This window comes from Protopterus annectens, chromosome 5.part0 (genome assembly GCF_019279795.1).
Source record: "Protopterus annectens isolate FY-2018-M chromosome 5.part0, PAN1.0, whole genome shotgun sequence".
NCBI lineage: Eukaryota > Metazoa > Chordata > Ceratodontiformes > Protopteridae > Protopterus > Protopterus annectens.
In genome coordinates this window covers 272547914-272562725 of record NC_056735.1, presented here as the reverse complement: position 1 = coordinate 272562725, position 14812 = coordinate 272547914, and the positions used below count along the sequence as shown (strand labels likewise).

At 48.4% G+C, this 14812-nt stretch overlaps 1 protein-coding gene across 1 annotated transcript in view; it reads left to right on the top strand.

Annotated features, from left to right (window-relative positions):
* The window catches only part of LOC122802575 (heat shock transcription factor 2 binding protein), a 1640599-nt gene that overhangs the window by 1318889 nt on the left and 306898 nt on the right, over positions 1-14812 (top strand). The window lies entirely within an intron of this gene.

The window sequence follows — 14812 nt, the reverse complement described above, 5'->3', positions numbered from 1 at the left end:
AAATTAGGATCATGAGATCTCAAATTATATTGCCCAGGCCTATTGTCATGTTGTGACGTCTCACCCCTACTGGGTACAGTTTGAATAGTGTGTACAGAGTTTATAACAGTAGGAGTTGAATTGTCCATAACCTGGTTGTTCACTTTATCCGATAAATTAATTCTCTTATTTATGGGAGGATGATCCGAAGGGGTAGAACCATGCCAAACCTGTGCAGGAGATGGACGTGGATATGCTGTTCCATCATTATATGCCTTAGTGTCCCTATCTAGCTTCTTAACTTTGTTATACCTAAGTTTATTTAAATACTGGTCAATACTAGAAAAAATCCTATTATATTCAAATTTATAACCGAAAAATTCAACATCGAGTCTAATCCTTTCATCTAAATCGCACACCTGCTTACTCAACTTATCCACCAACAAGGAATAGTGCTTGATCATTAAATCAAGAAGTTCCAAACCTTGACGGTCAAATAAGGCAAGTAAATCCCTGTGAAATTATGAATTAGCCTCCAAACCAGTAGGGTACTGGAAGTGTCTTAAGCCTTTAGGGACAATCTTAAGTTTAAGGCATTCCTGGAAGTAAGAAATTTCCAGCTGAGTCTTCCTAAGTTTCACAAGCAAATTGTCGAAAACTTTTAAGTTAACTGAAATGTCAGGCTGGCCACTATCACTAGTTGGATCCCGTAATGGTAAATTGTTTATTGGTAGTGTAAAAGTAAAGTTATAAGCCAGCCAATTATTTATATCAAAGCTAGAACCATCATTTACCGTATCCGAAGTCTGTACCACAGCAGCCGGTAAACCAGGAACGGGAGTGGAAGATGAAACTACAGATCTGAAGTAGGATATTCATTTGTCTGCAACCTGTGGGTTATGGATCCGATATCGGATCCGAACCGGCATGGTTTTCCAGCTATGGATCCAAGCTCTCAGCTCCTCCCCTCACCCATAATGCCCTGCTCTACCCTCATGACCTCAGATCTCGTTTGCCGCGCTGGTGACTGGATTTGGGTACATAGCTCTCAGCTAAGTGAACTCTTTTTCTTGTGAAAAAACAGAGAATTTTTTGGTTTTTGACTGAATTTGTGTGAAAGTTTAGGTTTCCCTTTATTATAGTGTATTTTGAGTTTATTTTAAGTTAAAGTAAGTAATTTTTTATTCCCTCCCCTCGCTGTTGCGTAGAGTGTGTGTGTAGGCCTGTGTGTCTTTTTGTTTTAAGTTACTTTCTGTAACTTTTGCTGGATTATAGATTATGGCTGACCAGCCTAAATCTATATTTTCGAAATGCTCCGAGTGTGGCCATAAGCTCTCTCCGGCTGATGGCCACACTCGGTGTGTTAAGTGTCTTGGGGTTGAACACCTCACATCTGGTTGTTCCATTTGTGCAGGGTTCAACCCCAGGGCACTGAGGGAGCGGAGGTCCAAGCTGGTCTTGGCGGGTCTTTTACCGCCAGACTCGGCTCCGGCCTCCGCTCCTTCGGGGACTCCTGCGGCTGCAGTTGTTCCCCCTGTGGCACCCTCCTGCTCCTGGGACTCAAACTCCCGCTTCTGGAGAGGAGAGGGATGCTGCTAAAAAGGACCGGAGGGAGAAGCACCACAAGCGGCGGGCCGAGACCTCTGTTTCGGCCCCGCCAGCCAAGCGGGCTTCTCCCCCGGCTCCGTTGTCGGTTAGGTCTCCTCCTTCTCGGCTCCGGTCCCCTGTGTGCTTTTCACCGGGTCCTGAGGAGGAGGAGACCCGATCTCCGTCGAGGCTATCGAGGAGGCACTCCAGGCCTACCTCGGTAGCCTCTTCGAGATCTACCCATAGCCTTTCTGATGCTGATCTGGACCGGATGATGAGAAGGTTCATCCAGGCCCAGATGCAGATGGGAGTGCTCTTGCCTCCCCTCGGGAGCTCAACACCCTTTTAAGCCTATTGCTCCTTCTCCGACCCGCTATCCGGGTTCGAGCAGCTGGAGCCGAGCAGCTTCGGAGCCGGGGGAAGGTCGGAGCCGATAGTACTTGGTACTTCGGACCCGACCCTGCCCTCGAGTGCGTCGGACCCGATCTCGGAGCCTGGATCCGAGCTTCGGATCCGGGGGGATCAGTGCTCCTTCGGCGCCGTCTGTGTCGGAGCGCACTGTCCCTTCGGATCCGAGTGCTTCGGCGCCGGCTCCGATCCACTCATCGGATCCGAGGGGGAGCCGATTGTCGGATCCTTTGGTCGAGGTCGGCTCCCCTTCGGCCTTTGATGTAGTGGAGAGGGCTCTGTTGAGGGTCTCCGGACCCGGGCACTTGCTTCGGCTCCGTCCCGCGCTCCCTCTGCACTGGGCCAGGCTTCCACCATCCGGCCCCTGGGACAGCCCGTTTCTGTGCCCCAAGTTGCTCCTCTGGAGCAAATTGCTGCTTGCGAGGACTCCTCTGACAGCCCCCCAGAGGAGGCCCCTCGCAAGCATACGTGCAAAAGGAGGCACATTGACTCCCGAGTCTCTCACTGAAGACACGGACTTGGAGGAAGGGGAAGGCTCCCCACGGTCACCCCCGAGGATGTCTCCTTTGGAGACATCATGGAAATGCTCCGTATAAGGGGGGGGTGGTCTGCCCCCAAGTCTTCCTCGGACGAGTCCGTGTTCTTGGAGGCATTTGAAATGGGCCCGTCTACCTCTTGGGTGTCCCCCCCTGCCGACCCCCTGGTGGACCTTATTACCACCAGGGCGTGGAAGGAACCGGACACCGTGGAGCCAATTCCCAAAAGACCGGATAGGATCCTTAGCCCGCCATCCGACCGGACCCATTGGAGTAAGGGGCCTCCTGTAGATGCCATGTTGATGGCGGCGGCCACAAAGAGGGAACTGGCTCAAGAGAGTCCCTCAGTCCACCCACCGAGCAAGGAGTCTCGGATGATGGACCGCTTGGGGAAGCGGATGTTCAGTTCGGCGACCTTCTCGGTAAGGGCGCTGAACTATTTGGCACATGTTATTCGGATGCAGCGAGATCTTATTAAGGAATACGCTGCATCCCCCCCTGAGTCCATTTCGGAGGAGGACAGAGTTCTGCACTCCACCAAAATGGCCACTCTTAGGTCAGTTACAAATACTTCTATGCGGCTACTCTCCCATGCAACGGAGGCGCCGCTAGAGCTGCGTGGGACAGGACTGGTCACTAGACGTCAGGCCTGGCTCCGTCACTGCGATTTTTCTGAGCCCTCCAAGGCGTCGTTAGTGAACGGCACCTTTGATGGTTCTGCTCTGTTTGGCAAGACCGTTCGCGAGACGTTGACCCAGAGCGAGAAGGACGGGAAGACGCTGTCTGCCGTCGGAATCCGCTTCTCTGCACCCCAGAGGCCCTATTCTAGGAACCAAAAGGGTCAGAAGAAGATGTGGTTCCGAAGTCGCAGCAGTCCCAGCCTGCTCGGACAACCAGTCCTTCCGTGGCAGAGGAGGACAGGGAGGACGCCGCCCTAGAGGCAGAGGGGCTCCCAGAAACTTCGGGTCCAGGGAACCTTTCTCTGAACGGCCCGCGCAGCAACCCTGAGGGGTTGCCCGACTGCTCTACTCTGGAGGCAGTCCGGGGACGTTTTTCGGGGCACCTAGCGGCATGGGAGTCCATAACATCGGACCGCTGGGTTCTCCAAATCATATCCAGGGGATATCGCATTCCTTTCCTTCACCTTCCAAAGATGAAGTCCTCCCAGACGTACCACCCGGTCAACGGGAGGCCGCTTTGGCAGAAATTGGCCATCTGCTAAAGAAAAGAGCCATCCAGCCCGTTCCCCCAGACCAGATCGGATCAGGGTTCTACTCCAGATTCTTTTTAGTGCCAAAAAAGACGGGGGAACTAAGACCAATCCTAGACCTCTCTCTCTTGAATCTGGCAGTCCCCAAAGAAAAATTCCGAATGGTCACGCTGCAATCTATTCTCCCCCTTCTGGGAGAAAATCACTGGATGTGCTCGATAGATCTCAAGGACGCGTACTACCACATCCTGATGGACAGGCGCCTCAGGAGGTTTCTCCGCTTCCGGCTGGGAGCCAGTCACTACCAGTTCGGGTCCTTCCCTTTGGTCTCACCACAGCCCCCAGGGTGTTCACCAAAGTACTAGCAGTGGTAGCGGGCCACCTGAGGCTTCAGGGGGTGCAGGTCTTTCCCTACCTGCACGACTGGCTTCTTACCGCCCCAACAAGGCTTCTACTTCTCTTGGCGAGACTCCTTTCTCCATCTTGCTCCATTTCTGGGCATCACAATAAATACAAAGAAGTCCAACCTGGCCCACACAGCTCTTAGATTTCATAGGGGCCAGACTAGACACAAGGAGTTTACGAGCCTTCCTCACTGCGGACAGAGTTCTAAATCTGCAGCTCCAGGTGCGGGCCATTCCCCATTCAAGTTCTGTTCCAGCGGAGTTGGTCCTGAGGGCTCTAGGGTCCATGGCTTCGGCTATAGCACTTCTTCCTCTTGCCAGGCTCAATATGCGCATTCTTCAGTGGACGCTCTTAGTACAGTGGTCATACCTTGCTCTCCCCATGCATCATCCCATAGCGATCAGCAAGGCTTGCAAGCGGTCCCTCTTGTGGTGGCTCCACTCCCCGGATCTCCACGAAGGTCGCCCATTTTGTGCTTCTCCCCCTCTCGCCACGGTGACCACGGACGCCTCCCGCCTCGGGTGGGGGGGGCACTTTGCGGGCCGGACAGTCCAAGGCACGTGGAACGATTCAGAGACCTTTCTGCATATCAATGTTCTAGAGATGAGAGCAGTGCTCTTAGCGTTGCTAGCACTTCAGGACTTTCTTCCCTTGGGAACAATTGCAATTCAATCGGACAACATGTCTGTTGTCTGGTACATCAACAAGCAAGGGGGAACAAGGTCTTACCCTCTTTGTCGAGAGGCCATGAGAGTTTGGGAATGGGCAATCTCCACCAATCGCTTTCTCATAGCAACGCACATTCCGGTTCGGTCCAACATCCTAGCGGACAAGCTCAGTCGCACCATTCTGACCCCTTACGAGTGGTCTCTCAATTGTCAAGTAGCGGAACGCATATTCGCACGGTGGGGAACCCCTTCATGCGATCTTTTTGCTTCTCCCTCAAACACCAAGTGCGACAGTTTTTTCGCTCTAATACCTCCTCCCGGAGGTACCCCAAGAGACGCTCTGGTGCATGCTTGGCCACCCGGTCTTCTGTATGCCTATCCACCCTTGCCTCTGATGCTGCAAGTCCTTCAGAAAGCCTCTCGGGTGGGTTGCAGAATGATTCTCATTGCTCCATTCTGGCCTCGACAGATCTGGTTCCCCTTCCTAAGGTCTCACTCGGTGAATCCTCCTTGGATTCTAGATCCCATCCCGGATCTGATATCCCATCCATCCTGCATTCCTCCTCCGAACCTGGACAACCTGAAGCTGACCGCTTGGCTGCTCCAGTTCCACTCTTGATAAGGACTCCCGGTATTTCTTCACCGGTAAAGGCTATTTTGGTGGCGGCTCATAAACCATCCACTAGAAAGGTTTACCGAAGCAAATGGAAACGTTTCTCTGTGTGGGCGGAGCGGCAAGGCCTGAATCCTTCACGGTTCCTCTCCCTGTAGTGCTTGACTTTCTAACCTCTCTCTTTAATGATGGTGCCAGCAGTTCCACAGTCAAAGTTCAACTGGCGGCAATTTCTCACTATCACATTGGTCAAGAGTCTATTCCTCTTATGTCAGCCAAATTGTGTAAAACATTTCTTAAAGGTACTTTTCTTCTCAGGCCCCCTATAAAACAAGCAGTTCCTCCTTGGGACCTTTCTTTGGTCCTACAGGCCTTGACCGCTCCCCCTTTCGAGCCCGCGGCCACGGTGGATCTCAAATTCTTGTCCTACAAGACAGCCTTTTTGGTAGCCACTACATCTGCCAAGAGAGTTTCTGAACTTCAAGCTTTATCAGCTAAACCTCCTTACTTGGTATTTCATCCGGACCGTGTCTCCCTCAGGACCAACCCGTCCTTCCTTCCTAAAATCGCTTCTGAAGCAAACATCAATCAATCCATTAACCTCCCTGTTTTCTTCCCTAAATATGAAAACAAAGGTGAATATAAGCTACATTCACTAGATGTTCACAGGCAACTTAGATTTTATCTCAACAGGACAGCTGGTCATAGGCAATCCGACCAGCTGTTTATTTCCTTTGCAAAATTCAATTTGGGCAAGCCAATCTCTAAAGTTTCTCTGTCCGCTGGATTTCACAGTGCATTTTATTGGCTTATCAAGCGTCAGGAAGGCCGCCGGGGGTGTTCATGCCCATTCAACCCGGTCAGTATCTACCTCGGCAGCCTTCAAGGCTAGGATTCCTCTAGATGATATTTGTGCAGCAGCCACGTGGGCTTCATCTCATACATTTATTTCCCACTATAAGTTGGATCTTGCATCTAGGGGTAGAGCATCCTTTGGCTCAGCGGTGCTCGGAATATCCTTCCATGATGGCCGCCCAAGATTCAGGTAGCTGGGGACTCTGTCCCACAGGTTGCAGACAAATGAATATCCTACTTCAGATTTAGAAGTTATGTACTCACCATAACGCGTTCCATCTGAGTAGGTGTATTCATTTGTCTGCAACCATCCCGCCTCCTATCCCCCTGGCCTTTTCAGTTTCCTGCATATTCCTTGTTGCCCTTTTTAGGGTATTGTTGCTTTGGCAAACTCGATCTGAGGTCATGAGGGTAGAGCAGGGCATTATGGGTGAGGGGAGGAGCTGAGAGCTTGGATCCATAGCTGGAAAACCATGCCGGTTCGGATCCGATATCGGATCCATAACCCACAGGTTGCAGACAAATGAATACACCTACTCAGATGGAACGTTATGGTGAGTACATAACTTCTAATTTTATTTGCTGAAGTAACAGGAACCACGTTGTTGTTATGCTGGTTATCACCACAGTTATTACCAGCTGCCGGTAATAGTTGTTGGTTAAAACTAGTCATTATGCTGGCCGGAATACTCCTCTGCCCTCGTTGGGAACCTGCTGCAGACCACCCTCCCAAACCCAGGAACCCCACTCGGCCTTCCTGAGAACACTGGAAAATATGAAGGTCTCTCCAAACACCATTATATTGGGCGACTTCAACTACCCAAACATAGACTGGGAGCATTACTCTAGCTCCAGCACCCTAGCCCAAAGGTTCCTAGAATTTATAAACTCAAATGCTATGGAACAACTTGTTACCACTCCCACAAGAGGGGAAAACATACTGGACCTGATCATCACCAACATGGGGACTCTATGCTCCAGACCAGAAGTGTATCCCTCACTGGTAAGATCAGACCATAAACTAATCTCACTGGATATTCACATCCCGACCCCACCCCCTTCCCAGAAAACCACAGTGAAAAACTTCTCCAAAGCAAATTTCACACTCCTCAAAACTGAGGTAGAATCCTTCAAAGCCCCTGGGCCTGTGGAAAATATGGCCCAGACCGCAGAATCCTTTATAAATGCATTCTATGAACACCTTCAGGAATGCATGGATCATGCAATCCCAAATAAAACCAAGACCCAATCCTCCAAAGGCAGACGTCCTGTCTGGTGGACCCCAGCCATAAACAAACTGTACAATAGAAGGAGGAAGCTACTATATGATAGAGCAAAATCCCAAAAAGGGAAGGCATTTCTGATCAGTATTAGCAAAAAACTACGGGCACTCATAAAATATTCTAAGGCCAGCTTCGAGAGACAAATTGCACAGGACTCTAAGGATAATCACAAGGCTTTCTTTAGGTATGTTAGGAACCTGGGTGGGAATTCCCAGATATGCTCAGAATTAGTCCAAAATAACAAAAAATACACCAAACCCACAGACATTGCCAACATCCTAGCTGACAGGTTCAGTGCAAACTTCTCCCCCCCTCCCCACCAAAAGGGCAAATATCTATCCAAGCAGAGTGCTGCTCCCCTGACATCTCAGATGCTCAGGTAAGAGCCGCCCTCTCCAAAGCAAAAAACACAGCATCAATGGGACCAGACGGTGTCCTGGGCTGCGTCCTACATGAACTCCATGAAGAGCTAAACGCAAACATAAAACTACTGTTCAATCTCAGCCTTACTACAGGATATGTACCCAAAGAGTGGCGTACAGCAACAGTGGTCCCTCTCCACAAAGGTGGTGCCTCAATGGATCCTGGAAACTATCGCCCCATAAGCCTGACTAGCTTGGTCTGCAAAGCTATGGAAAGGATCATCATGGACCTCATAAATAAAGATATTGGGGACCTACAGACACTGGATCCTACCCAGTTCGGCTTTGTTAAGGGCAGATCCTGCCTCTTAAACCTGGTTGATTTCTTTGAAACAGTCACCAAGGCCATTGACGAGGAGAAGGTGGTCCACACAGCCTACTTGGACCTCGCAAAAGCCTTTGATACAATACCCCACTCGGGCATTATAGATAAGCTCACCAGCTTAAATATAAACCCCTATGTCACTAGATGGGTTGCAAACTGGCTCAAGGACAGAACCCACATGGTTAGAATTGCTGGAGCCATGTCAGACTCCAAACCAGTTACAAGTGGCATCCCATAAGGCTTAGTCTTGGGACCTCTCTTGTTCGGTATATAGTTCTCGGAGGTACAGGCCAACACGGAAGGACTGTGGCTGACCAAGTTCGCAGATGATTGCAAACTGGGTGCCATAATCGACTCTCCAGCTGACACAAGCATCCTCCAAAAGGGCCTCATAGAAACAGACAACTGGTGCCAGAGCCATGGCCTCAAGCTAAACGCCAAAAAGTGTATAGTCATCCCCTTTGGCAAAAACAAAGTGCCCACAAATTACCACATAGGTGGTAATCCATTAAGTATGGAAGAAGTAATTAGGGACCTAAGGACCCAAGTTGATAGCAATCTCTCATTTGACAACCACGTGGCCAAAGTGGTTAGAGAAACATTTTATATAGCCCACCTAATCATGAAGGGATTCACATCTAGATCAGGGGAGGTCATTGTGCCTCTTTACTCATCCCTCATCAGGCCCATAATTGAGTACATTTCCCCTTTTGGGATGTACCTTACCAGACACCTGCAGCAACTGGAAAGAACCCAAAAGTACCTCACCAAGAGGATCAAAGGGCTCAAACAGATGCCATATGCTGCCCAGTTAAAGAAACTCCAGCTCTACTCAGTGGCATACCGCCTGCTCAGAGGCGATCCGTGCCTGACGTATAAAGCCGTGTCCAACCCGGAATTAATGGACGTGCTGCACCTCAGAAAATCCAAATCCCATCGAGCTACGCGCTCGAGAGACTTGAACCTCAGCACTGAAATAAATAGGACATGCTGGAGGGACAGATTCATAAACCAGAGGCTCCCTTCACTCTGGAATAAAATCCCAGTCCAGGTTAGGAGTCCCTCATTGACTCTCTTCAAGAGGAATCTTGATGAGTGGATGGGAGATCGTAGGTTTACCCCAGGTATCACTTCTGTGTCACTGTTAGACAGAGGCACAGTATACTAACCTCGAAAAAGGGCATAGCAAAATTAATTTAAAATGGGTGGCGAAAGCCAAACACACTCATAGGTTCATAGATTAGTACTAGGCTAACTGCCCTTGCGAGCCATTTAAGCCTAGTCAATTATCCCTTGGGAGACTCGATCCCTGCACCTTGTGTTTGTAAGGCAAACACCTTAACCATTAGGCCACTCTCAACCCACTCTGGCTAGGCTTATAAATGCCCTAGGGCAGATAGCCTATTATGAATCTATGAGAAGAACATTATGGGTAGGGGAGCAGCTCAAATGTCAGATCCTGGAGCTTTGGTATGTGGCTGAGTCGGATCCGAAGCCCTGATCCAAAATCCCACAGGTTGAAGAGCAAATGAGAGGCAACAACACAGATGGAATATTATGGTGAGTACATAACTTCTTTTTAGCCAACTTCCAAACCTTCAGGACACCTTCCACTGGCCCAAACCATCAATCAGCTAGAGAGGCAGGTTTGGGTGCCATGCCGTACCCTTCAGCACTCTCCCGCTGCCAAAGGGTACATTTCTCTGAGGCTTTCTAGGATCAACGGTTGGCTTGTGCTGTTCTTTTGCTGAGCAGATAGGTTCCCTTAGGGGAAAAAAAATTTCATTCTGATGTCTATTTTCAATCATTCCTCAACCACTGGGTTCAGATCCAAACCTCGGATCCAGTTTGGCAGTTCCTATAGCTTGTGGCCAATTGAAACTTTCGAGCTCCTCCTTACTCAAAATGCACCAACCCCTAACATACCTCAGATCTCGTTTGCTGCTCTTCACATATAAACATGGTCAGCTTTGCTGTTGAGCGAATTTTGAGACATGAGCTATTTAAATAATTTTTTCCCTTTTCTTTACTCTTGTGTACACTGAGTGTATTTCTTTCATATCATTGCTGGTATTCCTCGTAAGAATTTAAAACTGTATATATAGCCTTTCTCATACACAGTTTTGTGTATTCTTTTTTACCATCATTGGTACCCCTTCTCTCTTTTTCATCCCTCCTTGCCTTTTTCAAATAACTTAAAAAAAATAATAATAAAAATATATATCTTTTTTTCTTGCTGTCTTTGTTTCTCCATCATGTCTAAAAAGGATTTAAAAACTGCAGGAAATGTGGCTGTAAGCTACCTTGTTCTGATGCTCATGACCTCTGCATCTATTGATTAGGCCTAGAACATCTGAATGTGTAATGCAGCGTTTGCAGGTGTTTTAATCTGTGAGCAATAACGGACCATAAAAACAAATTGATTCTTAAAGGATTACTGCCTACCACTTTTTCGGAAGCCATATCTTGGGCTCATCCCCCTAAGATACCTTCTAAGGATGCTCCAAAAAAGTCTCCAATAAAGTCTGGTTCTTTCACTCTGTCTTCAGTGGAGTCTCCACACAAAAAGTCCAAGTTGGATCCGAAGCCTTCCAGCTCCAACACTTCCTCAGTATCACCTAAATTGTCTTTGGATCCAAGTACTTTGAGTCCTAAGGTACTTTCTCGGATCCAATATTCTCCTCTATAGACCCAGTGACATCTAGGGTCCCATTTCCCTTCTTTAAGAGACAGCATTCCAAGTCACCTTCTGTTGCTTCATTTCGTTCTTCCAGGAGTGTCACCAAAGCCGATATGGACAGAATGATGAGAAAGTTTCTCTCGGCACAGATACAGATGGGGTTTGTCCCGGCACCATCCCCTTTAGGTCAGGAAGCATTAGCCAGCTCTACCCCTCCAGTATCGGTTCCTTATCCAATTTGACATTTCATTTTGGAATCCTTGGATCCGACTTTGCCGAGACCATCTGGATTGGATCCGAGGATGGTGGTGTCTTCAGATCCAAGGGTTTCTCCAAGCACCCCGGCTCTGACAAGTTCAGAGCCAAGGGACTCTTGGTGCCAAAGTGTTCCGGTCGGATCCGAGGAGTTGACTTTGAAGTTTTCGCAGCCATCTCTGCCCTTTGGAGCCTTGGCCCTGAATAGCTCAGCTCCGACCTCTGCCTCGGGTAAATTACCTTCAGGGCAGATGATGGGGCAGAAGCCTGGCTTCTCGGCTCCATCAGCTTCTTTCTCCCCAGAACAGTCTGCCTTTGAGGTAGTGGAGACAGTGTTCTCTGCTTTGGCGAGACAGGGATCTTGCTTTATGATCTCTTGTGTTTCTGCACTGTGAGCCTCGACATTCAACTCCACAGGGACAGCCAGTCCAACCCCTCCAGACTACTCAGCAGGGTATCACCGTCTCTTTCCGACACTTCCCCAAAACACCCCACTGAAGAAGTACCCTGAAAGAGAAAGTACAAAAGGAGGCACTTGGATTCCCCACAATAATCTATCACAGAGGACACTGATTTCGATGAATGGGAAAGATCCCCTTGGTCACCACCCGAAGACATCTCTTTTGGAGACATTCTAGAGATTCTCAAGCAACAGAATGGTTGGTTCTTCCAAAATCCTTCTCCAGAAGAATCAGTGTTTATGGAGGCATTTGGATCTGGCCCATCTACCTTTGCCCACTGATGAGCCCATTGATTTAATCTCTCAGCAGGCATGGAAGGAACCTAATGTGGTTGAACCTATTCCCAAGAGACCATATCGAATTCTGGCACCTCCAACAGGAAGGGAATACTGGAGCAAGGGAGTAGCAGTGGATGCCTTGGCTGTGGCAGTGACCACGAAGAAGAAACTTGCAGAGCAAAGTTCCACTGTCCATCCCCCAAATAGGCAGTCCAGGATGTTGGATAGATTTGGGAAGCATGTCTATGCTTCAGCAACCTTTGTTCTTAGTTGACTGAATTATTTGGCACATTTCACTTGGTTGCAAAGGTTCATAGGTTGGTACTAGGCTATCAGCCCTAGGGCCTATACATGCCTAGCCATAACAATTCCCTGGCTATTTCTTCCCACAGTATTTACTTCCTTGGACCCCTATCTAGCAGGGCGACTGACATGATCCCCAGGGTGAATTTCCTATCTCCCATCCAATCATCAAGGTTCCTTTGGAAGAGGGCCAAAGAGGCCCTCTGCTTGACATGTATGGGCAGTCTATTCCATAGTCTGGGGAGTCCCTGGGTCAGGAACCTATCTCTCCAGCATGTTTTGTTCATTGTAATGACAAGGTTTAGATCCCTGGAGCGTGTGTCTCTGAGGGATTGGGATTTCTTTAAGTGTAGCATGTCCAACAGCTCTGGGTTTGACATGGCCTTGTATGTTAAGCAGAGATCGCCTCTGAGTAGACGATATGCGACAGAGTATAGCTGGAGTTTTTTCAGACGGTCAGCATAGGGCATCTGCTTTAGGCTTGTGATTCTTTTAGTGAGGTATTTCTGCGACCTTTCCAGTTGTTGCAGATGTCATGAGAGGTACATACCAAATGGGGCATTGCATTCTATAATGGGTCTAATGAGGGATGAGTACAGTGGGACAATGACCTCCTTTTTTCTGGATGAAAAGCCCTTAGTGATGAGGTATGCCACATAGAATGATTTCCTGACTGTTGTGGTGATGTGGCTATTGAAGATGAGACCACTGTCCACCTGTGTCCCTAAGTCTCTTATCACACTTTAGGTGTTTAGTGTACTGCCACCTATGTGGTAATTCACGGGTACATGCTTTTTCCCAACTATACATTTCTTGGCATTGAGCTTGAGCCCATGGCTCTGGCACCAAGCATCTGTTTCTGTAAGGCCTTTTTGTAGAATATCCACATTATTTGGGGATTCAATAATGGCTCCCAGTTTGCAGTCATCTGCAAACTTTGTTAGCTAGAGTCCCTTTGTGTTGGCCTGTACTTCAGAGAAGTAGATGCCAAACAAGAGACAAACAAAAAGTTTTGATAAATGAACTGTCAAATAATCTTTCAGGGACCACTACTGCAGAGGCTCAAGCTTTGGTAGCCTTGCAGTTGGCGACCCTTCAGTCTATTCAAATTAGTTCATGAGGCTTATTTCTCATGTAGCTGAGGGCACCTCAAGGGTGGTGGGTTCAGGCATTTTGATAAGGAGACACACCTGGATGCGCTTGTGTGACTTTGCAGAACCACTGAAATCTTCTTTTGTCAATGCTTCCTTTGACGGCTCTTGGCCCCAAGGTGAAATACACACTCTCCAGATGTGAAAAAAATGGAAAGACTCTGCCTGCTGCTTGAGTATGTTTTTCAACCTCTCAAAGGACCTTCTCTAGAAATCAACAAGGGGATTAGAAAATTTGGTTCAAAAATTCTCGAGTCCTTTTCAAGATCCATGTTGAGACGGTCCCCCCAGAGGCAGAGAGATGAATGCTAATGGAAGACGCCACCCACGCAGCAGAGGTGGCTTGCAAAACCAAGGGTCTAGAGACACGTTCTCTGATAGGCCCTGTCAATGCTTCTGAAAGTTAGGCCTGACTGTCCCCTGTGGAGGCAATTGGAGGTCGTTTATTGCTGCAGCAGGGTGCAGTGGACTATTTCCAGAGGTTATGTAATTCTCTTATCCCTTCCACCTCTATCCTCACAAAAGTTTCCCAATGTTCCACCCAATCAGAGGAAAGTAGCAGCACTGGAAATACAAAATCTGCTAGGAAAAAAAAAAAAAAGAGTCCTACAAGAGGTCCCACCAGACCAGAAAGTATCTGGAAGTTACTTAGGATTATTTTTAGTGCCAAAGAAAACAGGGGACTGGTGACTAATTCTGGATTTCAGCAATCTGAACAAGTCAGTTCAGCGCTCAAAGTTTTGGATGGTCACGGTTCAGTCCATCCTGCTGTTCCTAGGCAAGGATGAGTGGATGTGCTCAATAGACTTTCAAGATGGGTACTATCACATAAAAATGAACAGGTGGTCCAGGAATTTCTTACTGTTCTGGCTGAGACCAATCTTTTCCAGTTCAGAGCCTTGTCCTTTGGTCTCACCACAGCCCCAGGGTGTTCACCATATGTATGGCAGTGGTTGCAGCTCACTTGAGACTGCAGGGATTCCAAGTGTTTCCATATTTTTTTTGTTTATCTGTTTTTTGGGTCCCCAGGTCCCTAATTACTTCTTCTGTACTTAATGGATTACCACCTATGTGATAATTTGTGGGCACTTTGTTTTTGCCAAAGGGGATGACTATACACTTTTTGGCGTTTAGCTTGAGGCCATGGCTTTGGCACCAGTTGTTTGTTTCTATGAGGCCCTTTTGGAGGATGCTTGTGTCGGCTGGAGAGTCTATTATGGCGCCCAGTTTGCAGTCATCTGCGAACTTGGTCAGCCACAGTCCTTCCATGTTGGCCTGTACCTCCGAGAAATATATACCGAACAAGAGAGGTCCCAAGACTGAGCCTTGTGGGACGCCACTTGTAACTGGTTTGGAGTCTGACATAGCTCCAGCTATTCTAACCATGTGGGTT